General features: G+C 41.0%; 1 non-coding gene and 1 pseudogene across 1 annotated transcript; both read right to left on the reverse strand.

Annotated features, from left to right (window-relative positions):
• Nucleotides 1-17,273: 17,273 nt before the first annotated feature.
• Nucleotides 17,274-20,849, reverse strand: LOC127674605 (presenilins-associated rhomboid-like protein, mitochondrial; annotated as a pseudogene).
• Nucleotides 20,850-20,980: 131 nt separating this feature from the next.
• Trnaa-agc (transfer RNA alanine (anticodon AGC)) lies at nucleotides 20,981-21,052 on the reverse strand. The gene has a single exon. It is a non-coding gene; the product is annotated as a tRNA-Ala (tRNA).
• Nucleotides 21,053-26,661: the final 5,609 nt, after the last annotated feature.

A 26,661-nucleotide genomic window follows, 5' to 3' on the forward strand; every position in this document is an offset into this window, starting at 1 on the left:
CAGCCAGTCAAAAGGAAAACACACATGGTATCTTCATTTCAGGCGAAGTGTCTGTACAAAAGCCTCCAGTCCCTGCGCATTCTGAAACATCTACAAGTACACTTATGACCTTTCAACAGTACCCGCCCCAGATTATTCCAATTTTAGGGGAAAACATAAAACAAAACCAACCAATCCTTGAGCTCTCTGACACATTTACCAAGTTTGTCTGCAGCCCCTCAAAAGGAAAACACCCAGCTTAACCTAATTTTAGGTGAAGCATCTGAACAAAAGCCAATAATCACTGTGCACTCTGAAACATTTACAAAGACTATGGATAACCCTTCAAAAGGACCCGCCCCTGATTATGCTAATTTTAGGGGAAAGCTCAAACCAAATCCAACCAATCCCTGAGCACTCTGAAACATTTACTGACATTGTCTTCAGCCCCTCAAAAGGAAAAAACACACATGATATCTTAATTTAATGTGAAGTGTCTGTACACAAACCACCAGTCCCGGAGCATTCTGAAACATTTACAAGTACACTTATGACCCTTCAACAGGACCCGCCCCAGATTATGCAAATTTTAGGGGAAAACATAAAACAAAACCAACCAACCCCTGAGCTCTCTGACACATATACCAAGTTTGTCTGCAGCCCCTCAAAAGGAAAACACCCAGCTTAACCTAATTTTAGGTGAGGCATCTGAACAAAAGCCCGCAAGCACTGGGCACTCTGAAACATTTACAAAGACTCTGGATAACCCTACAACAGGACCCGCCCCTGATTATGCTAATTTTAGGGGACACCTCAAAACAAAACCAACCAATCCCTGAGCACTCAGAAACATTCACTGAGTTTGTCTGCAGCCCCTCAAAAGGAAAACACCCACCATATCCTAATTTTAGGTAAAGTGTGTGTACAAAAGCCACTGGTCCCTGAGCATTCTGAACCATCTACAAGTATACTTATGACTCTTCAACAGCAGACACCCCAGATTATGCGAATTTTAGGGGAAAAAGTAAAACATAACCAAAAAATCCCTCAGCTCTCTGACACATCTACCAAGTCTGTCTGCAGCCCCTCACAAGGAAAACACCCAGCTTAACCTAATTTTAGGTGAAGCATCTGAAAAAAAGCCAATAATCACTGTGCACTCTGAAACATTTACAAAGACTCTGGATAACCCTTCAACAGGACTCGCCCATGATTATGCTAATTTTAGGGGAAAGCTCAAAACAAATCCAACCAATCCCTGAGCACTCTGAAACATTCACTGAGTTTGTCTGCAGCCCCTCAAAAGGAAAACACCCACCATATCCTAATTTTAGGTAAAGTGTCTGTACAAAAGCCACCAGTCCCTGAGCATTCTGAACCATCTACAAGTATACTTTTGACCCTTCAACAGCAGCTGCCCCAGATTATGCAAATTTTAGGGGAAAAAGTAAAACAAAACCAACCAATCCCTGAGCTCTCTGACACATTTACCAAGTTTGTCTGCAGCCCGGCAAAAGGAAAACACCCAGCTTAACCTAATTTTAGTTGAAGCATCTGAACAAAAGCCAATAATCACTGTGCACTCTGAAACATTTATAAAGACTATGGATAACCCTTCAACAGGACCCGCCCCTGATTATGCTAATTTTAGGGATAAAGTCAAAACAAATCCAACCAATCCCTGAGCACTCTGATACATTTACTGCCACTGTCTGCAGCCCCTCAAAAGGAAAACATACATGATATCTTAATTTCAGGCGAAGTGTCTGTACAAAAGCCTCCAGTCCCTGAGCATTCTGAAACATCTACAAGTATACTTAGGACCCTTCAACAGGACCCGCCCAAGATTATGCAAATTTTAGGGGGGAAAGCAGAACAAAACCAACCAATCCCTGAGCTTTCTGACACATTTACCAAGTTTGTCTGGAGCCCCTCAATAGTAAAACATCCAGGTTAACGTAATTTTACTTGAAGTGTCCACAAAAAGTCCCAGAACACCCTGAGACTTTCACAGACTTTATCTGGAGACCCTCAAAGGGACCATCCCTGAGTTATCCTAATTTTAGGTGAAGTGTCTGCACAAAAGACACCAGACCCTGAGCACTCTCAGAGGTTGGAAAGTTTATCTACAGCTCCCGAACAGGTCAATAGACTGGTTAATGCAAATTTTAGGGAAACAGCAGAACAAAAGACACCATTCCCTGAGCACTCTGAAATATTTACAGAGTTTGTCTGCAACCCCTGAAAAGGAAAACACCCAGATTATCCTAATTTTAGGTGAAGTGCCCAAACAAAAGACACAAGTCCCTGAGCACTCTGAAACTTTCACAAACTTTATCTGCAGCCCCTCAACAGGACCATTCCCAGGTTATCCTAATTTTAGGGGAAGTGCTTGAACAAAACTTACCAGTCCCTGAGCACTCTCAAAATGTAAAAAGTTTATCTGCAGCTCCCCAAAAAGGACAATAAGCAGGTTACCCTAATATTAGGTGCAAAGACAGAACAAAATCCACCTGTCCCTGTATACTCTAAAACATTTACTCAGTTTGTCTGCAGACCCTGAAATGGAAAACACCCAGGTTAACCTAATTTTAGGTGAAGCATCTGAACAAAAGCCACCATTCACTGAGCACTTTCAACAGGACACGCCCCTGATTATGCTAATTTCAGGGGAAAACCAACCAATCCCTGAGCACTCTGAAACATTTCCTGAGTTTGTCTGCAGCCCCTCAAAAGGAAAACACCCACGAAATCCTAATTTTAGGTAAAGTGTCTGTACAAAAGCCACCAGTCCCTGCACATTCTGAAACATCTACAAGTACACTTATGATCCTTCAACAGGACTCGCCCCAGATTATGCGAATTTTAGGGGAAAACATAAAACAAAACCAACCAATCCCTGAGCTCTCTGACACATTTACCAAGTTTGTCTGCAGCCCCTCAAAAGGAAAACACCCAGCTTAACCTAATTTTAGGTGAACCATCTGAACAAATGCCACCAATCATTGTGTACTCTGAAACATTTACAAAGACTATGGATAACCCTTCAACAGGAACCGCCCCTGATTATGCTAATTTTAGGGGAAAACTCAAAGCAAATCCAACCAATCCCTGAGCACTCTGAAACATTTACTGACATTGTCTGCAGCCCCTCAATAGGAAAACACACATGATATCGTCGTTTAAGGTGAAGTGTCTGTAAAAAAGCCACCAGTCCCTGAGCATTCTGAATCAACTACAAGTATACTTCTGACCCTTCAACAGGACCCGCCCAAGATTATGCAAATTTTAGGGGGAAAAGCAGAAAAATTAAAGCAATCCCTGAGCTCTCTGACACATTTACCAAGTTTGTCTGCAGCCCCTCAAAAGGAAAACACCCAGCTTAACCTAATTTTAGGTGAAGCATCTGAACAAAAGCCAATAATCACTGTGCACTCTGAAACATTTACAAAGACTATGGATAACCCTTCAAAAGGACCCGCCCCTGATTATGCTAATTTTAGGGGAAAGCTCAAACCAAATCCAACCAATCCCTGAGCACTCTGAAACATTTACTGACATTGTCTTCAGCCCCTCAAAAGGAAAAAACACACATGATATCTTAATTTAATGTGAAGTGTCTGTACACAAACCACCAGTCCCGGAGCATTCTGAAACATTTACAAGTACACTTATGACCCTTCAACAGGACCCGCCCCAGATTATGCAAATTTTAGGGGAAAACATAAAACAAAACCAACCAACCCCTGAGCTCTCTGACACATATACCAAGTTTGTCTGCAGCCCCTCAAAAGGAAAACACCCAGCTTAACCTAATTTTAGGTGAAGCATCTGAACAAAAGCCAATAATCACTGTGCACTCTGAAACATTTACAAAGACTCTGGATAACCCTACAACAGGACCCGCCCCTGATTATGCTAATTTTAGGGGACACCTCAAAACAAAACCAACCAATCCCTGAGCACTCAGAAACATTCACTGAGTTTGTCTGCAGCCCCTCAAAAGGAAAACACCCACCATATCCTAATTTTAGGTAAAGTGTGTGTACAAAAGCCACCAGTCCCTGAGCATTCTGAACCATCTACAAGTATACTTATGACTCTTCAACAGCAGCCGCCCCAGATTATGCGAATTTTAGGGGAAAAAGTAAAACAAAACCAACCAATCCCTGAGCTCTCTGACACATTTACCAAGTTTGTCTGCAGCCCGGCAAAAGGAAAACACCCAGCTTAACCTAATTTTAGTTGAAGCATCTGAACAAAAGCTAATAATCACTGTGCACTCTGAAACATTTATAAAGACTATGGATAACCCTTCAACAGGACCCGCCCCTGATTATGCTAATTTTAGGGATAAAGTCAAAACAAATCCAACCAATCCCTGAGCACTCTGATACATTTACTGACACTGTCTGCAGCCCCTCAAAAGGAAAACATACATGATATCTTAATTTCAGGCGAAGTGTCTGTACAAAAGCCTCCAGTCCCTGAGCATTCTGAAACATCTACAAGTATACTTATGACCCTTCAACAGGACCCGCCCAAGATTATGCAAATTTAGGGGGAAAAGCAGAACAAAACCAACCGATCCCTGAGCGTTCTGACACATTTACCAAGTTTGTCTGGAGCCCCTCAATAGTAAAACATCCGGGTTAACGTAATTTTACTTGAAGTGTCCACAAAAAGTCCCGGAGCACCCTGAGACTTTCACAGACTTTATCTGGAGACCCACAAAGGGACCATCCCTGAGTTATCCTAATTTTAGGTGAAGTGTCTGCACAAAAGACACCAGACCCTGAGCACTCTCAGAGGTTGGAAAGTTTATCTGCAGCTCCCGAACAGGTCAATAGACTGGTTAATGCAAATTTTAGGGAAACAGCAGAACAAAAGACACCATTCCCTGAGCACTCTGAAATATTTACAGAGTTTGTCTGCAACCCCTGAAAAGGAAAACACCCAGATTATCCTAATTTTAGGTGAAGTGCCCAAACAAAAGGCACAAGTCCCTGAGCACTCTGAAACTTTCACAAACTTTATCTGCAGCCCCTCATCAGGACCTTTCCCAGGTTATCCTAATTTTAGGGGAAGTGCTTGAACAAAACTCACCAGTCCCTGAGCACTCTCAAAATGTAAAAAGTTTATTTGCAGCTCCCCAAAAAGGACAATAAGCAGGTTACCCTAATATTAGGTGCAAAGACAAAACAAAATCCACCTGTCCCTGTATACTCTAAAACATTTACTCAGTTTGTCTGCAGACCCTGAAATGGAAAACACCCAGGTTAACCTAATTTTAGGTGAAGCATCTGAAGGAAAGCCACCATTCACTGAGCACTTTCAACAGGACACGCCCCTGATTATGCTAATTTTAGGGGAAACCTCAAAACAAAACCAACCAATCCCTGAGCACTCTGAAACATTTCCTGAGTTTGTCTGCAGCCCCTCAAAAGGAAAATACCCATGAAATCCTAATTTTAGGTAAAGTGTCTGTACAAAAGCCACCAGTCCCTGTGCATTCTGAACCATCTACAAGTATACTTATGACCCTTCAACAGGACCCGCCCCAGATTATGCCAATTTTAGGGGAAAACATAAAACAAAACCAACCAATCCCTGAGCTCTCTGACACCTTTACCAAGTTTGTCTGCAGCCCCTCAAAAGGAAAACACCCAGCTTAACCTAATTTTAGGTGAAGCATCTGAACAAAAGCCAATAATCACTGTGTACTCTGAATCATTTACAAAGACTCTGGATAACCCTTCAAAATGACCCGCCCCTGATTATGCTAATTTTAGGGGAAAGCTCAAACCAAATCCAACCAATCCCTGAGCACTCTGAAACATTTACTGACATTGTCGGCAGCCCCTCAAAAGGAAAACACCCACGTTATCCTGATTTTAGGTAAAGTGTCTGTACAAAAGCCTCCAGTCCCTGAGCAATCTGAACCATCTACAAGTATACTTATGACCCTTCAACAGCAGCCGCCCAAGATTATGCAAATTTTAGGGGGAAAAGCAGAACAAAACCAACCAATCCCTGAGCTTTCTGACACATTTACTAAGTTTGTCTGCAGCCACTCAAAAGGAAAACACACATGATATCTTAATTTCAGGCGAAGTGTTTGTACAAAAGCCTCCAGTCCCTGAGCATTCTGAAACATCTACAAGTATACTTACGACCCTTCAACAGGACCCGCCCAAGATTATGCAAATTTTAGGGGGAAAAGCAGAACAAAACCAACCAATCCCTGAGCTTTCTGACACATTTACAAAGTTTGTCTGGAGCCCTTCAAAAGGAAAACATCCAGGTTAACCTACTTTTAAGTGAAGTGTCCACAAAACGTCCCTGAGCACTCTGAGACTTTCAAAAAGTTTATCTGGAGACTCTCAAAGGGACCATCCCTGAGTTATCGTAATTTTAATGAAGTGTCTGCACAAAACACACCAAACCCTGAGCACTCTCAAAGATTTAAAAAGTTTATCTGCAGCTCCCAAAAAGGATAATAGTAAGGTTACCTTAGTATCAGGAGAAAAGACAGAACAAAAGCCACCAGTCCCTGAGCACTCTGAAATATTTAAAGAGTTTGTCTGCAACCCCTGAAAAGGAAAACACCCAGATTATCCTAATTTTAGGTGAAGTGCCCAAACAAAAGACACAAGTCCCTGAGCACTCTGAAACTTTCACAAACTTTATCTGCAGCCCCTCAACAGGACCATTCCCAGGTTATCCTAATTTTAGGGGAAGTGTCTGAACAAAACTCACCAGTCCCTGAGCACTCTCAAAGATTTAAAAAGTTTATCTGCAGCTCCAAAAAAGGACAATAAGCAGGTTACCCTAATAATGTGTGCAAAGACAGAACAAAATCTACCAGTCCCTGTGTACTCTGATACATTTATACTTTTTTCCTCTGCAGACCCTGAAATGGAAAACACCCAGGTTAACCTAATTTTAGGTGAAGCATCTGAACAAAAGCCCCCAATCGCTGTGCACTCTGAAACATTTACAAAATATATGGATAACCTTTTAACAGGACCCGCCCCTGATTATACTAATTTTAGGGTAAACCTCAAAACAAAATGAACCAATCCCTGAGCACTCTGAAAGATTTCCTGAGTTTGTCTGCAGCCCTTCAAAAGGAAAATACCCATGATGTCCTAATTTTAGGTGAGCTGTCTGTACAAAATCCACCAGTCCCTGCGCATTCTGAAACATCTACAAGTATACTTATGACCCTTCAACAGTACCCGCCCCTGATTATGCTAATTTTAGGGGAAAAAGTAAAACAAAACCAACCAATGCCCGAGCTGTCTGACACATTTACCTTGTTTGTCTGCAGCCCCTCATAAGGAAAACACCCAGCTTAACCTAATTTTAGGTGAAGCATCTGAACAGAAGCCACCAATCACTGTAGGGGAATAGCAGAACAGAGAAGAGAGAAGGTGTGCATTGCGGAACAGGGGGAGGGAAGAGTGCTTATGAGACTTTCAGGGAGGGGGGATCCAGAAAAGGGGAAATCGTTTGAAATGTAAATATAGAATATATCTTATAAAAATAGATTAAAAAAGAAAGCTATCAATATACAACAGTGCAAACAGATGGCATCCAGGCCACAGAGGGCACAGACACCACAGAGACTATGCCCTTTCTGAAGGTGTGTAGGATGACTTTTAGAAACTGTGAGAAAGAGCTTCTTTTCATGTCAGCCTTGTTCTGATGGCTTCCTCTTTCCAATACTGAATAGGGACATTTTTCCTATTTCAGTGTCCAGAAGTAGAATAATATTATCTTCCTATTTAAAGGATGTATTTATTTTATATATGGAGTACATAATCACTGTCTTCAGACACACCAGAAGAGGGCATACGATCCCATTAGAGACGGTTGTGAACCACCATGTGGTTGTGGGGATTTGAACTGTGGCCAGCTGGAAAAGCAGTCAGTGTTCTTAAGCGCTAGGCCATCTCCAGCCCTTATTTCTATTCCTAAATACTTTATTAGAAGAGATATTCATATTGAAAAGTTCAAATCGTGTTTTACTACATTAGACTGATTGGATGGTCTGTGCAAGTTGTTGTATTCAATTCCTAGGAAAACACACACACACACACACACACACACACACACACTCACACACACCCCACAGTGTGCTTCTTCATCAGTGATAAACAAATGTCTACAGTCCTTGTCAGCAGAAGGAGGAGGACAGCCCAAGCAGGAGCTATGTTCACAGGGAACTTCACTCATATAAAGTAAGGTCATTGATGCCACCATAGACAATTTCAGAAAGAGCCACAGCGAAGCATCAGGACGGAGTCTATTAAGTACAAAGACAAAGACTCACATAGCAAAGTGCACGATAAAAGTAAGCACAAGAACTGGAAGGCCATGGACTTTCAAGAGAGAGTGTCCCTCAAGGGTCATAGTATTGTATTTGTGAGTCTGTGGAGTTTGATGGTATATGTTTGAACTCATATCATATACAGCAAGATGTAAAGGAAAGGTTAAAATATACCTGGAATTTAAAACTAAAGTAAAACTGCATGAAATGGCTATTTATTTTAGTCTTAAAGATAGCCCTTCTGTGAATGAACTTGTAAGTGGCTTTTGCAGTGTATGATTTGCAGATTTAGGAAGGAGAAGGCAGGTGCTAATATAGTAAACCTGAAGGCTATGAGCAGTCTGGCCTCTGTTTAATACTTGAAATGCCTTTAGGAAACCATGTATCATTCTCTCTGTAGGCTGCTTGGGTTTAACCAGCTGTGTTTCTAGACTCATTAAGAAAGGCAATCTATATCTATGGGTTAGGAGATATTTCATATCTTGATTGACTTCACTGTTACCTGAGTAGTTATTTTCCCTCATTCTTCCTAAAGAAATATACAACTTCAGAAGTGAGTATGCCTTAGTCAGGAAAGCTAGGTAATATGGTGGTCTATTAAGAGTGTATGTAGTCTCTTATGATAGTATACATAAGCGACCCCCCAAAATTCCACCAGAGAAGTACTACCATTGATAAACAACATCATCAAAGTCGTATGATGTAATACTAAGTTAAACAAATCAGTAGCCTTCCTTTATACAAGTGACAAACTTCCAGGGAACGAAATTAGGGAAGCAACATCCTTCACAATGGCCACAAATAGCAACAAGTATCTTGGTGTAACTCTAACCAAGCAAGTGAAAGATCTGTATGACAGAACTTCAAATCCCTGAGAACAGGATTCAAAGAAGACCTCAGAAGATGTAAGGATCTCCCGTGCTCATGGATTGGCAATATTAACATAGTGAAATGGCCATCTTACCAAAAGAAATATACAGTTTCCATGCAATTGCATCAAAATACCAACACAATTCTTCACAGACATGGGAAGATCAATTCTCAACTCCTTATGGATAGACAAAATATCCAGGATCGCTATAACAGATCTCAACAATAAGGGAACTTCTGGGGAAATCACCCTCCCTGTCCTCAAACTGTACCACAAAGCAATAGTGATAAAATCGAGTGGTATTGGTACAAAGATACACAGGTCAATCAATGGAAAAGAGCTGATGTCCCAGAAGTAACTCCATATTCTTGTGGACACTTAAAAGTTGACAAAGAACCCAAACACGTACAGTGGAAAATATAATGCGTCTTCAATAAATTCTGCTGGTCTAACTGGCAGTCTATATGTAAAAAAAAAAAAAAAAAAAAAAAAAAAAAAAAAAAAAAAAAAGAAAGAAAGGAAGAAAGAAAGAAAGAGAGAAAGAAAAAGAAAATAGACCCATACTTGTTGTCTTGCAAAACGTTCAAGGACAAATGGATCAAGGACCTCAACACTAAACCAGATACACGGAATATGATGGATAGAAATTCAGAAAGAGCCTCATACTCATTGGCACAGGGGGAATTTCCTAAAAGAACTCCAGTGGCTCAGGCTCTAAAATCAACAGTTGACAAATGGTACCTCTTGAATCTGAAATTCAGCAAATAAGCAACCTGCAGATTGGGACAAACATCTTTACTTACCCTACATCGTACAGAGGGCTCATATCAAAATTTTAAAACAACTCAACAAGTTATCTTCCAAAACCCCCAAATAACCCAAATGAAAAATGGAGTACAGAGCTAAACAGAGAACTTACAATGGGGGAATTTAAATGGCCAAAAAGCACTTAAAGAAATGTTCAAAGTCCTGAGTCATTGGAGAAATCCAAATCAAAACAACCCTGAGATTCCACCTCACTCAAATCAGAATGGCTCAGATTAAAAACTCAGGAGACAGTAGATGCTGGTGAGTACGTGGAGAAAGAAGAACACACCTCCTTTGATGGTCGCAATGGAAATTGGTTCAATCATGCTGGACATCAATCTGGTGGTTCCTCAGAAAATGGAAATATGTCTAAGTGAAGACCCAGTGTTGTGCTCAGATCATGAAAACCCCAAAAAGACCACCAGGAACCACGAATCCTATGCAAGCACAGGAGGGTCTTTATTCAAGCTTGAGCTCAGGCCATAGACCTTCCTGATGGTGCAACAAGAGATGAGAGAGGCCCAGAGATCTAGGCGAAGGGGTTTATAAAGGAACAAAATAGATGCAGGTGTTTCCAAGCCTTGGACCTACATGAGATTGTGAAGGGATGTTGGCCTTTAAGCTGATTGGTTTACAGCACCTGGTTAAACCATAAGGAGGCACATACATCAAAAAGAGCACCTCAACCTGGGAACAACTTATGTTTTCTTAGCCCAGATGTCCTTCAACAGAAGAATGAAACAGGAGTTGAGAGTCCTACATACTGATCCATAGGCAGCAAGAGAGACTGGTATGGCATGGGCTTTTGAAACACCAAAGCTCAACCGGGTTCGATGCCAAGTTTTCTCCAACAAGGCCACATCTAATCTAAGAAGGTCACATCTTCTAGTTTTTCTGAGAGAGTTCCACTGGCTGATGAATAAGCATTGAAAAATGTGGGCCAGTCTTCTTCATTCCATCCCCTTCCCCCTCCAAAACAACCATGGAATTAGAGTTCTACACATGACAGGCATATATTCCTCAGATCCTCTACACTATAACTAAGGGGAGCCTTACCAAAAGGTGTCTTCACATTCGTCTGTCCTTGGGAACCCTCGTTTTTCGCAAGGACAATTTCATGGGAGCTTTGTCTTTTTCAGCATAGTATGACATCCTTCTCCTCATATTTCACTTTCATGCAGTGTAGCATAAACACAGCTTGGACATTGACGTTTCCCTTCAAATTCTACAGTTCATTCCAAGATATTGTCTGAGACATTATACCAGGATATCAGAATTTCACTCAGCCAGTATTTTGTGAAACTGATCACTTTCTCAGACAGCAAAACACCTTGTTCTCTCCAGGTTCTCACAGATAAATGAATATATCACACAAATTAGTAAACCAGAAAGATTGAAGAACGTTGGCTTCTCATGCTGCTGGAAGAAGCTGGCCCAATGGGACAGCAGGGCAGTGTCTCTGCTTCATGCATTCTAAGTGGGCACACATATCCAGAGGGAACTTTACTCTTCTGAGCAGGTATAAAATTAAATGGTGAGGAATGCAGACATGATGTTTTATTAGTTGTTCCTAGCACACAACCAAATCCTAATACACTGAAAAATGTTAATTATGTACATTAAAATATACTTAATAAAGTGTGTGTGTGTGTGTGTGTGTGTGTGTGTGTGTGTTTCTGTGTCATTTTTCATAGAGTACTGCGTTTGGGGAGTTGGAAAAACAGATGGATAGATGGTTCAGCAGGTAAGAGCTATTTGTTCCTTTAGAGGACCTGAGGTCAGTGACCAGCACCCATGTCATGAAGCTCACAACTGTCTGCAACTCCAGCTACAGAGGATGCAAACTTCTGTGCACTGACACATTCACAACACTCCTCACCCATGATTAAGTATAAAACCTAAACACTGAAACAATTGATTATGAAAACTTTGTACTTGTCCTGTTATATTTTTGAGGAGAGAATGTTGCTGCTTACAAAAAATTATACCATTCCATGGTGAGAAAGATCATCTATTAAAGTTGGAGTCAGATGACATCTCATGACCCATGTGAGAAGAGCAGAACTTCAAGTGTGCTAGTGAGTCAGTCCATAGGCAGGAGAACTGGGGTGATTGATGGAGTTCCATGGATTCATGGATTCATGAAAACAGGGAAAGCAGTGCTCCCAGAGTCCTGGCATCTGCATGACACAACAGGAAAGGCTTTTGAGAGGTTCCAGGATCTATTTATTACTACTGGATATCTCTAAATGAGGCAATGTGTCCTCACAGTCCTAAAATCCTGTGTGCAATACATGGTACATGGTAGGTCCTCAACACAGTCCACCCTGAACAAGCAATCTCCTTCCTGTCTTAGGATGAGAGTGGCTGAAATCAGACAGTATGACTGAGAGAGAGCCCACTTGGAAGTGTAGCAGTAAGAAACAGCACACACTCATGCTTGCAGGCAGATTGAAGCTTTAGAGCCATTATTGTGATGCAGGGTGATATTGATGATGGATTCACTGAGGATAAAGACCATCAGACAGTTCCCTTACTTATACTAACATTTGTCTTGTGGATATACCCTTCATTATCAGAAAAGAAGATCCCCACTGTGCTTCATTCTGATACAGGTAAGAAGGGAAGAATGGTACTGTTTATACTGACATGGTTAGAGGGAATAACGTACAACATGTGATTCCTGAGATGTGTCTAGCTGTCAACAGAACCATAGATTGACAGATTCCACATTTTTCTCTCTTTTCTCTCTTCCTGGGTTCTTGGAGTCATGTTGATGGGAAATGCTTCTCTATTAGTAGTCATGAGATCATGACCGATCCCCTCCATATTTTCTGGGGAATACGTGCTCGGGACATTCTCCTCCACATTGCCAAATATTCTTATGTCAGAGTTAGTTGTGAAAGTCTCACATTTTAATAATACTATTCTTTGTTTGTTTTTTATCAAGACAGGATATTACTTTATAGCTTTGCTTCTCCTGGAACACACTCTGTAAACATGGCTGGCCTCAACTACAGAGATCCACAACCCTCTTCCTCATCAGTGCTGGACCTAAAGTTGTGCAACACCCACCACAATCTGTGACATCTGAGTGTGTGAATAGGTGGGGCTCTCACTCCTGTCCCTAATCTTGGGTCTTTGCTTCTTTTGCCTTGGCCACCTGCTATGTGATTGTTGTGCTTTATCCTATTCTAAGTTATTTTGTTATGTGAAGATGTGATCTTTTAGAAACCTGTGCTTCTGTGATGAGTTACAGGTAGGCAGTGGATCCAGATGGGAGGACACGGGGGCAGAGGGGGTTGGTGGGGGTGGGGGGGGCTTGATCTGGAAAAGTACAGGGAATGGAAGCTATAATTAGCATATTTTAGAAGAGAATTTATTTCAAATAAAAGAAGAAAATGTAAGGAAATCTTCCAGAGTGAAATATGATGGAAAAGGATCCTGACTCACAGAGATATACGGACACATATTTACATAGCACTTGGTTGTTGAGTATCAGCAATTATCCACCACTGCCTAAGCACTCAGTCCCCATTGGCAATGGGTTGCTACTGCTTATCTCTTCCCCACACTTTACCAGAGAGGGCACTCCTCTCTTGCTGGTGGAATTGCAAGCTGGTTCAACAATGCTGAAAATCAATCTGTTGGTTCCTCAGAAAACTGGAAATAGTTTCCTCGTGAAGACACAGTGCTGTGCTCAGATCATGAAAACCCCAAAGAGATCACCAGGAACCACAGCTCCTATGCAAGCACATGAGGGTCTTTATTCAAGCTTGACATCAAGCCACTGACATTCATGATGGTGCAACAGGAGAGGAGAGAGGCCCTGAGGTCTAGGGGAAGGGGATTTTATTTTATTCTGATATATTTTTTATTTACATTTCAAATGATTTCCCCTTTTCTGGCCCCCCACTCCCCAAAAGTTCCATAAGCGCCCCTCTGTCCCCCTGTTCTCCCACCCACCCCTTCCCACTTCCCTGTTCTGGTTTTGCCTTATCCTGCTACACTGAGTCTTTCCAGAACCAGGGGCCACTCCTCCGTTCTTCTTGTACCTCAGTTGATGTGTGGATTAGGTTTTGGGTATTCCAGTTTTCTAGGTTAAGATCCACTTATTAGTGAGTGCATACCATGACTGATCTTTTGAGACTTGGTTACCTCACTTAGTATGATGTTCTCCAGCTCCATCCATTTGCCTAAGAATTTCATGAATTCATTGTTTCTAATGGCTGAATAGTACTCCATTGTGTATATATACCACATTTTTTGGCACCCATTCTTCTGTTGAGGGATACCTGGGTTCTTTCCAGCTTCTGGCTATTATAAATAGGGCTGCTATGAACATAGTGGAGCATGTATCCTTATTAAATGCTGGGGAATCTTCTGGATATATGCCCAGGAGTGGTATAGCAGGATCTTCCGAAAGTGAGGTGCCCAGTTTTCTGAGGACCCACCAGACTGATTTCCAGAGTGGTTGTACCAATTTACAACCCCACCAACAGTGGAGGAGTGTTCCTCTTTCTCCACATCCTTGCCAACACCTGCTGTCTCCTGAATTTTTAATCTTAGCCATTCTGACTGGTGTAAGGTGAAATCTCAGGGTTGTTTTGATTTGCATTTCCTTAATGACTAATGAAGTTGAGCATTTTTTAAGATGCTTCTCAGCCATCCCATGTTCTTCAGGTGAAAATTCTTTGTTTAGCTCTGTACCCCATTTTTAATAGGGTTATTTGTTTTTCTGGAGTCTAACTTCTTGAGTTCTTTGTATATATTGGATATAAGCCCTCTATCTGATGTAGGGTTGGTGAAGATTTTTACCCAATTTGTTTGTTGAAGATTTGTCCTTTTGATGGTGTCCTTTGCATTACAGAAACTTTGTAATTTTATGAGGTCCCACTTGTCAATTCTTAATCTTAGAGCATACACTATTGGTGTTCTGTTCAGAAACTTTCCCCCTGTACCGATGTCCTCAAGGGTCTTCCCCAGTTTCTTTTCTATTAGCTTCAGAGTGCCTGGCTTTATGTGTAGGTCCTTGATCCATTTGGAGTTGAGCTTAGTACAAGGAGACAAGGATGGATCAATTCACATTCTTCTGCATGCTGACCTCCAGTTGAACCAGCACCATTTGTTGAAAAGGCTATCTTTTTTCCATTGGATGTTTTCTGCCCCTTTGTTGAGGATCAAGTGACCATAGGTATGTGGATTCATTTCTGGAACTTCAATCCTGTTCCATTGATCTGCCTGCCTGTCACTGTGCCAATACCAAGCAATTTTGAACACTATTGCTCTGTAGTATTGCTTGAGGTTAGGGATACTGATTCCCCTAGAATTTCTTTTGTTATTGAGAATAGTTTTAGCTATCCTGTTTTTTTTTTTATTCCAGATGAATTTCAAAATTGCTCTTTCTAACTCTATGAAGAATTGAGTTGGGATTTTGATAGGTATTGCGTTGAATCTGTATATTGTTTTTGGCAAAATGGCCATTTTAACTATATTAATCTTGCTAATCCATGAGCATGGGAGGTTTTTCCATTTTTTTGAGGTCTTCTAATATTTCCTTCTTCAGAGTCTTGAAGTTCTTGTCATATAGATCTTTCACATGTTTGGTAAGAGTCACCCCTAGGTACTTTATACTGTTGTGGCTATTGTGAAGGGTGTCATTTCCCTAATTTCTTTCTCAACCTGCTTATCCTTTCAATATAGGGAGGCTACTGATTTGCTTGAGTGGGGAAGGGGATTATAATGGAACAAACAAAAAGCAGGTGTTTCCAAGCCTTGGCACTACATGAGATGGTAAAGGGATGTTGTCCTTTAAGCTGATTGGTTTACAGCACCCGGTTAAACCATAAGGAGGGCACATACATCAAAAAGAGCACCACGACCTGGGAACACCTTATGTTTTCTTAGACCATTCTGTTGTTATCAGCTAGCAGCAGCTGATTTGTCTGTTCTGCAACTACCAGAGACATTTCATGATTTGTCTCAGACCTCAAGAGTGGGAACCACACCTCTCTAAGCCATGTTACTTCACCAGCTATATCACCCTTGTGCATATACCCTAAAGACACCTCACCATACCACAAGGATCCATGCTCCAGCAAGTTCATAGCAGCCTTATTTGTAATAGCCAGAAACCACACAGATGTCCCTCAGCAGAATAATGGATACAGAAAATGTGCTTCACTTTCTCAAAGGAATACTACTCAGCTATAAAAACAAGGACATCATGATGTATCAGGTAAATGGATGGAACTAGATAAATGGATATTAGCCAAAATGTACTGAATACCTGGGATACAACCCAGAGAAAATCACAACATGCAGAAATGCCAAGTAAGGAGGCTTCAATCCTGATTAGAAGTGTGTGTGTGTGTGGGGGGGTGGATAATCAGAGTAGGCAGAGAGAGGGAGGGACCTGTATGTGAGAAGAGAGGGAGAGGGCAAAGGAGGAACAGGGTCTGATATGGAGGGGACAGGAGCGAGTATCGCAGAGGGCCAGGAGAATGAATGGAAATATGCATCCTCTGGGAATGGGAAGTAGGGAGACCATCTATATAGTACAAGAGACCTAAGAGGTAAGAGACTCTCAGGACTCATGGAAGGTGACCATAGCCAAAACCCCTAACATGGGGAAGAGGGAACTAAAAGTTTCTACCTCCTTTACATAGACAGTGTTAATAAACCACAGTCAAGACTCTAATCCAGAATTGTTCCTGTCTAAAAGAACTGCAGAAACAAAACTGGGGAAGAGACTGGGGGAAATGCTGCCAATGGCCAGCCCAAAATGGGATCCATCTCATGGGGGTAACCAAGGTCTGTCACTATTACTGATGCTATGTTGTGCTCACAGACCAAACCCAGACAAGGCTTTCCTGAGAGAGGCCCTACCAGCAGCTGACTTACAGAGAGGCAGATACTTACACCTGACCATTGGATTCAACCTGAGGTTGAATTTGGTCAAGGACTGAATAATATGAAAAAGAGAATGACCACATAGGAATAGCAGAAGACTCAACTAACCTAGACTCCCAGGGAGATCCCAGAGACTGAGACACCAAACAGAGCATGCAGGCCCAATCTGAGGCCCCTGGCACATATCCAGCAGAGGACTCTCTAATTTGGCCTCAGTGAGAGAAAATGCTTTTAATCCTTACTAGACTTGAGGGCCCAGAAAGGAGGAGGCATGGGTGAGCACCTACTTGTAGGCAAGAGGGAGGAGGAAAGGGAGGGTTATAGAAGGCAGAAATAAACAAAAATAACTTAAAAAATAAAAAAATAAAAAAGGAAAAAGTGAGTGATCATGGACAGCAACCTTGGAGAACAAAGAGCCTTTGATGCTGGCTTGGATGTAAAGAATCTGACCATGGTCCAATGCAGGGACTGCACTCTCCAGAAGCAGAATAAGAGGGTGTTTGCAACTATGATGCCTGTCACAGTCCTCTGGCCATCACCTAGGCTAGTGTACCACTTGTTAGTCTTCTGAGATGTCCTTCCTCTTGTGGCCATTTACCATCCAACTGGATAGATTTCATACCATCAACATAACTCTGCACCCTGGATGTCAGGGATTCAAACTGTCAAATACCAGTTGATACTAATGCACATCCAGGGGGAACCCAGTAGTGAAAGACAAAAGCTTCACTAGAGTTCTTCTAAACAAGTGGGAAGGACAAAAGACTGTTTCCTCCAGGAGCAGGATCAAGGCACTTCTGTATGCTGTTCCCATGACACTGACTGATCCTCAAGGTTTATCCTCCCTTAGTTCCTTTATAAATGCACATTTAGGCTGAAGAAATCATTTAAACCTGCATTGGAGCAGCCGTGGAGCCTCGGTCTCAGAGAGCTCCTGGTAGCCTTCCTCCTAGGGAGGCACACGAGGGTGAAGGAAACCCAAGTGTCAGTGTACCCAACCTGGCAATGCCATGGTCCCAACCTCTGCCCACCTTGTCCTGATCTTACTAACCCTGCAGAAACACATTATAATTAATTTGACATGACACTGTCAATTTATTGTGTGTATGCCATGTCTCAAAGAATACAAAATTTCCTGTTCTTAGTATTATTTTTATTAAAAATAGATTCATTTGTCCTAGAAGAAATAACAGAAAAATTCCATAAAATAATAAACTAGAAGCCATAAATCGTACACAAAGACATGATGCAGATCCTTACATGCCCTTTAAAGGCAGCTTCAGTCAGTGTATGTTGATATAGGCTATAATCACCCTACCCACTGGCCTCTTAATATAGCTTAGCGGTAAAGCACCATACCTTGAACACACGGGGTCCGGGGTTCGACTCCCGGTATCTCTGATGTTTTTCTTTTTCTCTTCAGGTTCTCTTTCTACACAGTGTGTCACAACCTAGAACACATTTCCATAGAGACCTCCAGAGTCTCCTCAGTATAGTAAAAGAGCTCATCTAGGACCGTGAAAACAATGTTGCTCTTTAACCTTGATGTGAAAACAATGTTGCTCTTTAACCTTGATGATGTTTCCATGGAGACCTCCATCTTCTGGTGAGCACAGTCTGGCCATGCCTCTAGGAATGTTTCCTTCACAAGTTGAGCGAAGCTCTGCTTTCTAGCTGGTGTAGTTTCCCTTATGGGTATGATTTCTCAGGTGATAAAGGACAAGGGTGAATGAATTCTGCTTTGAGAGAAAGGAAGGGAGGGCAGTGGAGAGCCTTCCTAGTTACTGAGCAGAGGGAGGAGCATTTGTGGCTGTCATGGTTACTATAGATATGAACTTTTTAAACTATTCCCCTAGACATGGTCTTAAATCATCTCATTTTTTTAAACCTATGTAAATTTTAAGATATCTGCAGTCTTCCAATTTTGGTTTTTATTTGGTGTCTTGGGTGTGAAATCTTCACATATATCCTAGTTAATGAAATTTTCTTTTTATACATTCTGTTAGACATTTTATAGGCATTTATTTTTATAAATTTCTAAAATAAAATAAAATAAATTTAAAAAATGTTTTTCCATATGATACATATGCAGATCCTAATTTATATTGGTTTTTATTTATTCATTGATTTTGGATTGGATATTTTCTTTATTAACATTTCAAATGCTATCCCCTCTCCAGGTTACCCCTTGGGAAATCCCCTATCCCACCGTCCCCTGCCCCTGTGAGGGTGCTCACCTTCTCACCCACCCACTCCTGTCCTTCCTCACTGGCATTCCCCTACACTGGGGCATCAAACACCCTCAGTCCCAAGGGCCACTCCTCTCACTGATGACCAAACAAGGCCATCCTCTGCCACATATGTGCCCAGGGCCATGGGTCACTCCATGTGTACTCTTTGGTTGGTGGCTCAGTCCCCAGGAGCTCCAGGGGGTCTGGACAGTTGACACTGTTGCTCCATCCTTGGGGCTGCAAATACCCTCAGATACTTCAGTGTTCTCCCAATCTCCCCCATTGGGGACCCCATGCTCAGTTCAATGGTTGGGTATGAGCTTCTGCCTCTGTATTGGTCAAGCTCTGGCAGCGGTTCAGTTGATACCATGATAGCTGATAGAGAACTGCAGTGGTTGTATGTATGTATGTATGTATGTATGTATGTATATAAAATGAGGAAAGAGATCCTAGAGGATGTAGGGATTAGATTGAATATAGAAGGAAAGTCAGACTTGCTGAGTCCTGGAGGAGACTTACATTCCTGCAGCCATGGTCAGTGCTTGCTAAGGCAGGAGTAAAGACTGTTGGGTCCCTTTGGCTGGTTTGTCAATCACCAAAGTAAATTGGTAAATGAATGAAGCCACAGGCCCCAGGATAGGACACAACTTGTTTTTGTCACCTGCTGAATATTTGCTAAGTTACTTCACTCTTCTAAAACTTCATTTTCTCATCCACAAAATCAGAATCATAGTAACACCTACCCCATTTTCACACTGCTGTTAAAATTAGGAAAAGTAATAGAAATCCTAAGTAGTCCAGGGCCTCATAGGCTCATGGTAAATTTCTAATGCCAATAGAACTTAATATATCACAGGTTTAAAGACATAGTTCAATAATAATTATAAAAGTAGCATGTGTGTGGGATTCATAATGCTCAGAGGCAGATACAGTTTATTTAGAGGTCTCTGGTGTAGTGTCCAAAATGCTTGCAGTTTATAGAGCTAAAAAAAGTGTCTAGATTTCTAAATGAGAAAACGGATGAAAGTACAGAATATTTAATATTGGCCTTGGACTCGAGCTGATGAGACAATAAGTCCCTGACTTTGACATACATTTTGTAATGTTCATTAAATACTTCTTTAATATTAGGTAACATATTCTCAATCTGAAAAATGTGGTAATGATGCAAAGTATTTCATAGAATTGTTAACATGAAAAAAAAAAGCTTCTGAGGAGGCAGAAAGGTCCCAGTCCCTCTCATTCTGCTCGCAACACACTGACCACAAATCCTGAAGTGGTGGTGAGCCTACTTGGGTCTGCGATCCCTGCATCTGTCTTCCCACCCTCAGGGAGATTCAACCTCTGGGAACCCACAAGCCTGGCTCCAGAGAATGCTCCTTTCACTACATATTCTCCTAGGTACACACTGAAAAAGGTTTCCACAATGACTCTAGGTTTCCATGACAACCACAATGAGCATTCTGTTTAGTAACTAGGGATGGCTCCACCCCACCCTCTCTTCCAGTCTCTCAAAGTAGAACTCATTCCCTCCTGTTATCTAGGCCCCCAACCTGAGAAAGCTTACCCACAAGGGAAACTGCAACCAGCCAGAAAGCAGAGCTTCACTCAAGCTGTGAACAAAACATATTCCTGGAGGCATGACCACAGTGTTCTCCCCAGTCTGTGGAGTTCTCCATGGAAATGTCATGTTATAGAGCAACATTGTTGTCATGGTCCTAGATGAACACTTTCATCCAATAATTATCTATGCTTATTTAACCTCATAACAGAAAGTTACAGTCTGAGACACCTTGTGTAGAAAAGAATCGGAAAATAAAAAATCCAAAGATGAAAAGACTTATGTGGAGATGCCGGGAATCGAACCCGGAACCTCATACATGCTAAGCATGTGCTCTACCATTGAGCTACATCCCCAAACATGTATCCTGTCTGATCATTTCATATATGAAGTCACAGAGACTGAAGCAATATTCAGAACCTTCCAGTGATCTACATTAGGTATTAGTGTATAATTGACGGTGTCCAGTTTAGTGTTTTAGAGTTTTTCTGTCATTTCTTGTATGACAAAACATTTCTATTTTCAATAAAAAGAAAATAAGAATAATAAGAGCAAATAATCGTGTGCTCTTCAAAATTTGACAGACCTACAATAAACAACACTGAATTATTTGTGCTCCTCAATTTTAACTCAATTTTTTGTTGGATTAGTTCAGTTAACAGTATAACGTCAAATTCATAATAATGTTACTGAATTAGCAATATGCTCTCATATTTCAGGGAACCAAAGTTGCCTGAAACTTCCTGAACACACCTTTATTCTTTTTTAAAACGTGCCTTAGCTTTCAAGCCTTGTTATTTAGTAACTTAATGTTTCAACCCATGAAAAGCACAACTATTACTGTTCAAATGGTTACCTTCTAGGCTGCCACTGCAGAACAAAAGCTGCAGGATCTCCATATCACAGAGGCAACAACAGGATATCCTAGAGGAGTCCCAGCGAGGTTACAGTATTGACAGAGTATCAAAAGCCAGAGGCCTTGAAACAGACCAAGGACTCACTGAAATGAAGATTTGTAAGTAATAATGTGTGGACAAAAGTGTATACTGTGTGATACACTGTGACACACCACAGCTTCCACGGTGAGATGTTCTTATGTTGTGTTTGTCCTTCTCATTTGATTTTGAATGTTATTTTTTCTTTGTCTTGTTTTTATTATTTGTGGTGGGGGGCATTTGCAAGGGCAGAGGGTGGAAATGGAGGGACAGGAAGATGAGTGAGATTGGGGTGCATGTTATGAATTCATAAAAAAATCAATATAAAGATAAAAGGGTATAATTTCTCATCTGAATTATCACGTTTATATGTTCCTAAAAATAATGAAATTATTTACTTAAAATGCATCATTGAAATTGAAGCCTTCAGGTGTAAACATTTGAGTCACGTCTGAGTCCCATCTGAAGGATGTAATAACTCCTCTCTATGGAATGAATTTCTTCCAGATGTTTTATTATTAATCACTGTTTTTAGCTCTCACACCCTTTTCCTATGGTGTCATCACTTCACACGTCCCAGTGTTTGTGTTAAGTGTGTCTTAAGGCACTATCAACCAAAGTAGGATCTTCTAGACCATATCCTTAGAATCTCATAAATGTTTTCACATCTAATTTTAATATATATACACTGCAATTTACAGAGAATATAAGATTTCTTGAAATTCTTATTATTCTATATCAAATGTATTCTATTAACTAGTTCCTTCTGTGCTAAACAACTACGCATTCACACGTCAAGTGTTCTCCTCTTTTCATAAATCCTCCACAATTTCATTTGTATTTGCTTCACAATGTTGGGATAATGTATGGGAAAATGGATTAGAGTTTTGAACAGACATGAACTTTTATTTTTCCATTTAGGTCTAACTTCAGGCAATGTTTTTCTCTGATTTTGTTCTGTTTCTTAGGATCTTTTTTCTATGCATTTATCAGTGAAAATCGGAATTTGACACCCAATTAAAGTAAATAGTATAAATCGTATTCCTGTTACAATGAATATGTGGAATAGTTTTGAAACAATAGACATTTATCAATAATGAATTGTCAGACCATGAACATACTCTGGATGTATGTAAGTTAATTTAGCAATGTTTTGAGCTGTTCTAATGTACAGGCAGTATAGGTCTATGTTCCCATATCACTCACAAATACTTGACACTTTCTGATTCAAATGGTCAAGTTATTATTTTAAACTAGAGATACTATCTATTGCATTCTCTGTGAACCACTCATTAAATTTTCTGTGAAGAATCAGAAACCAAATATCGAGGATACTCATGAAGGATCTGCATGGATTTCTCAATGATGGAGATTTTATTTGCTCCTTAATGGAGTTTGACCCTACTTCCTTAAGAGCCTGTAGAGGCTACTGAGTCTATTGAAGGAAGTGAGAGAAATGTCCCAGAGACAAGTCCACAGGCCCCCTTCACAAGGTTCTCACTAAAAGATCATGACTGTGTAGCTTTCAGAATTCTGTGTGTAACTGTTATTGGTGAATCTGTTGGAAGATGTGGTTTGACTTCTTGGCCCCTCACCAACACATTAATGGATCTAGACTAGTGAGGAGGAGAGGCATTGTGTATGTGGGAACAGGGATTCCTAGAAAGAAGCTGGGTCTGCAAAGATTGATTGACTGACTGGAACTTCACTGATGTGCTTGCTTATTCTCCATCCTGATTTGTTTATCAGTATGACTCAGATTACCCATTTCTTCACAGTTATCTCTCATATGTCTTTATATGGTTTCATGCTCTGTTTTCCCCTATTAGCCAGTGGAATAAATTAAATCTTCATCTGATGCCTCTGCTGAATTTGCTGAATTTGATGAGTCTCAATGTTTCACTCCGTGACTGTGAATAGGGCATGTTCAGGGAGGGAACCCAGAATGCTAGTGGTAAATGCACGGGCTTACATTTCCACTGTGTGTATACATTCCCTGGCATGGCCTGGTGTGTTCATGGTTGTGTGATGAGATGGGAAGAGGAAAGTCATTGTGCATACCTTCCTCTGAAGGAGTCTGCTCAGACAAGCCACCACCATTCCATCCTCTGGGTTTTAGGTGCTGTCTCCTCCTGGTTTTCTCTAGTTCATGGGTTTATTTCCCTGTGTGTTACCTTCCAGGGTGACAGAGAAGGGTCTCATATCTTCATCCCAGAAGCAGGAGCTCATTGAGACAAACGCAGTGTGCTGTGGAGTCTCTCAGTCAGATCAGGTGAAAAGAACGTGGGGACACTCTGGGTAGGTTGGTTCCCTTCCAGCATCCTTATCTCCTCAATAGGTTAACTGTATCCCTTCTTTTGTTCATCAGCAGTCTGTTGAGGTTCAGTATGACTCCATGTGCAAAAAATACCCTGCCATGTCAAACAGGCAGAGTCACCAAGGGACAATAGAGTGAATCTATTACATCAGGTGTCCCAGAACTTTCAGTGTAGATTACTGGTTCTCACATGTGCTGCACGTGTGGTGAGTACCCAGCTCTTTCTGGGGTCATTGTTAATATTGTTCTTTCACAATCCTCCCATATAGAGGTGAGTGTGTGCTACACCCCTTTATGCTCCAGGAGGGTAGTAGCACTTCCAGCCACTCACCCGGGGAATCACCACTTACCTCAAATTTCACATGTCTGGTTGTTTTTATCTCCTGCAGGTCCTATGTCCATCCATCCATCTGAGTCTCTTTCTTCCCCTAAGTCATGCTGGTTCCTTTCTCCTCACTCCTGCTTCCTTGATTTGACAACTCTAAGGGTCCAGCCTGTTCCTCTCTCCCCAAGTATTAGCTCATGGAATCTTTATTGATCAATCAAAACCCAACTGGGGACAAAGACCTTTAATATTTGAACACATATATGCCCAATTATTCAAAAGAAATAGAGCAAATCTGCAACACCCTGTGCAGTAGTAGTAAGGTGGCTTGTTCATCCTGCTTTTATATAGAACCCAGGACTACCTTCCATCAATCACTCAATAGAAAATGATCTACAGGCCAGCCTACGGAATGTTCTTAGTGAGGTATGTTCTCAGGTGAGGCTCTACCCTCTCTCATGTCTCTAGCTTGTATGAAGGTGACACAAATCCAGTCAGCACACTTGTGTATGCTTTATCTCTTCCTTTAGTGTGTATCCTTCTGTGATTTGGTGTTATTTTACATGTACATCTAGCTGGGCTGGAACTCACTATGTAGAGCAGGCTGACTTTGAACATTCTGTGATCTTCCAGCCTCTGCCTCCTGATTGTTGAGGTCATGATAGTCACACACTATTCAACTCTTCTTGGGGTATATTTTTCTAACACATTCATTTCGATTTGACATTTAAGTCTCTTATTTTACATAGTGGACAATTTGCTTTTCATTTAATCTCAAGAATAACCTATCATTTTGCAAAGAAGAACACAAGTACACAGGCTGTAAGTTTTTGTAGCTGTCAGGAAAGAGGGAAGAGAGGGAAAAGAGGAACAGAGAAAGTCATCCCCTTAGAGTTAGGTTCCAAGACAGCAAGCAGGTGCACCAAGAGAGTCAGTAAGTCGCTGTGCTAGAGGTAGAGGAGAAGGAGGCTGAAGCCCTTCATAAAAGGAAGAATTCCAGAGTGTCAGGACAGGAAGGCTCCGGTTATCACTGGTATCTGAAAAGGAAGAAGAAAGAGACACTTTTCAGTTAGAATTTTAAAATGTTCATAAGGGAAATTTGTCAGAAGTTCTCTTTCTTTGTTGGATCTTTGTGTGGTTTTGGTATCAGTGTAATTGTGGATTTGTAGAAGGAATTTGGTAGTGTTCCTTTTGTTTCTATTTTGTGGAATAGTTTGAAGAGTATCGGGGTTAGGTCTTCTTTGAAGGTCTGATAGAATTCTGCACTGAAACCATCTGGTCCTGTGGGTTTTTTTTTTTTTTTTTTTTTTTTTTTTTTTTTTTTTTTTGGTTGGAATACTTTCTATGAACCCTTCTATTTCTTTAGGGGTTATGGGACTGTTTAGATGATCTATTTGGTCTTGATTTAATTTTGGTATTTGGTATCTGTCTAGGAAATTGTCCTTTTCCTCCAGATTCTCCAGTTGTGTTGAGTATAGGCTTTTGTAGTAGGATCTGATGATTTTTTTTTTTTTTTGGATTTCCTCAGTTTCTGTTGTTATATCCCCCTTTTCATTTCCAATTTTGTTAATTTGGATACTTTTTCTGTGCCCTTTGGTCAGTCTGGCTAAGGGTTTATCTATCTTGTTGATTTCTCAAAGAACCAGCTCCTGGATTCATTGATTCTTTGTATGGTTCTCCTTGTTTCCACTTGATTGATTTCAGCCGTGAGTTTGATGATTTCCTGTCTTCTACTCCTCCTGTGTGAATTGGCTTCTTTTTGTTCCAAGGCTTTCAGGTGTGTCTTTAAGCTGCTAGTGTATGCTCTCTCCCATTTCTTTTTGGAGGCATTCAGGGCTATTAGTTTTCCTCTTAGCACTGCTTTCACTGTGTCCCAAAGATTTGGGTTTGTTGTAAGCCAGACACTCTGAAGCTAATAGAAAAGAAGACACTTGAGGACATCAGTATAGGGGAAAAGTTCCTGAACAGAACACCAATGGAGTATACTCTGAGAAGAAGAATTGACAAATGGGACCTCATATAATTACAAAGTTTCTGTAAGGCAAAGGACACCATCAAAAGGACAAATAGGCAATCAACAAATTGGGAAAAGATCTTCACCAACCCTACATAAGATAGAGGGCTAATATCCAATATATGCAAAGAACTCAAGAAGTTAGACCCCAGAAAAACAAATAACCCTATTAAAAATGGGATATAGAGATAAACAAAGAATTTTCACCTGAAGAACGTTGACTGGCTGAGAAGCATCTTTAAAAAATGCTCAAGTTCATTAGTCATTAGGGAAATGCAAATCAAAACAACCCTGAGATTTCACCTTACACCAGTCAGAATGGCTAAGATTAAAAATCCAGCTGAGAGCAGGTGTTGGCAAGGATGTGGAGAAAG

The sequence above is a fragment of the Apodemus sylvaticus genome, chromosome X (genome assembly GCF_947179515.1).
Source record: "Apodemus sylvaticus chromosome X, mApoSyl1.1, whole genome shotgun sequence".
Taxonomy (NCBI): domain Eukaryota; kingdom Metazoa; phylum Chordata; class Mammalia; order Rodentia; family Muridae; genus Apodemus; species Apodemus sylvaticus.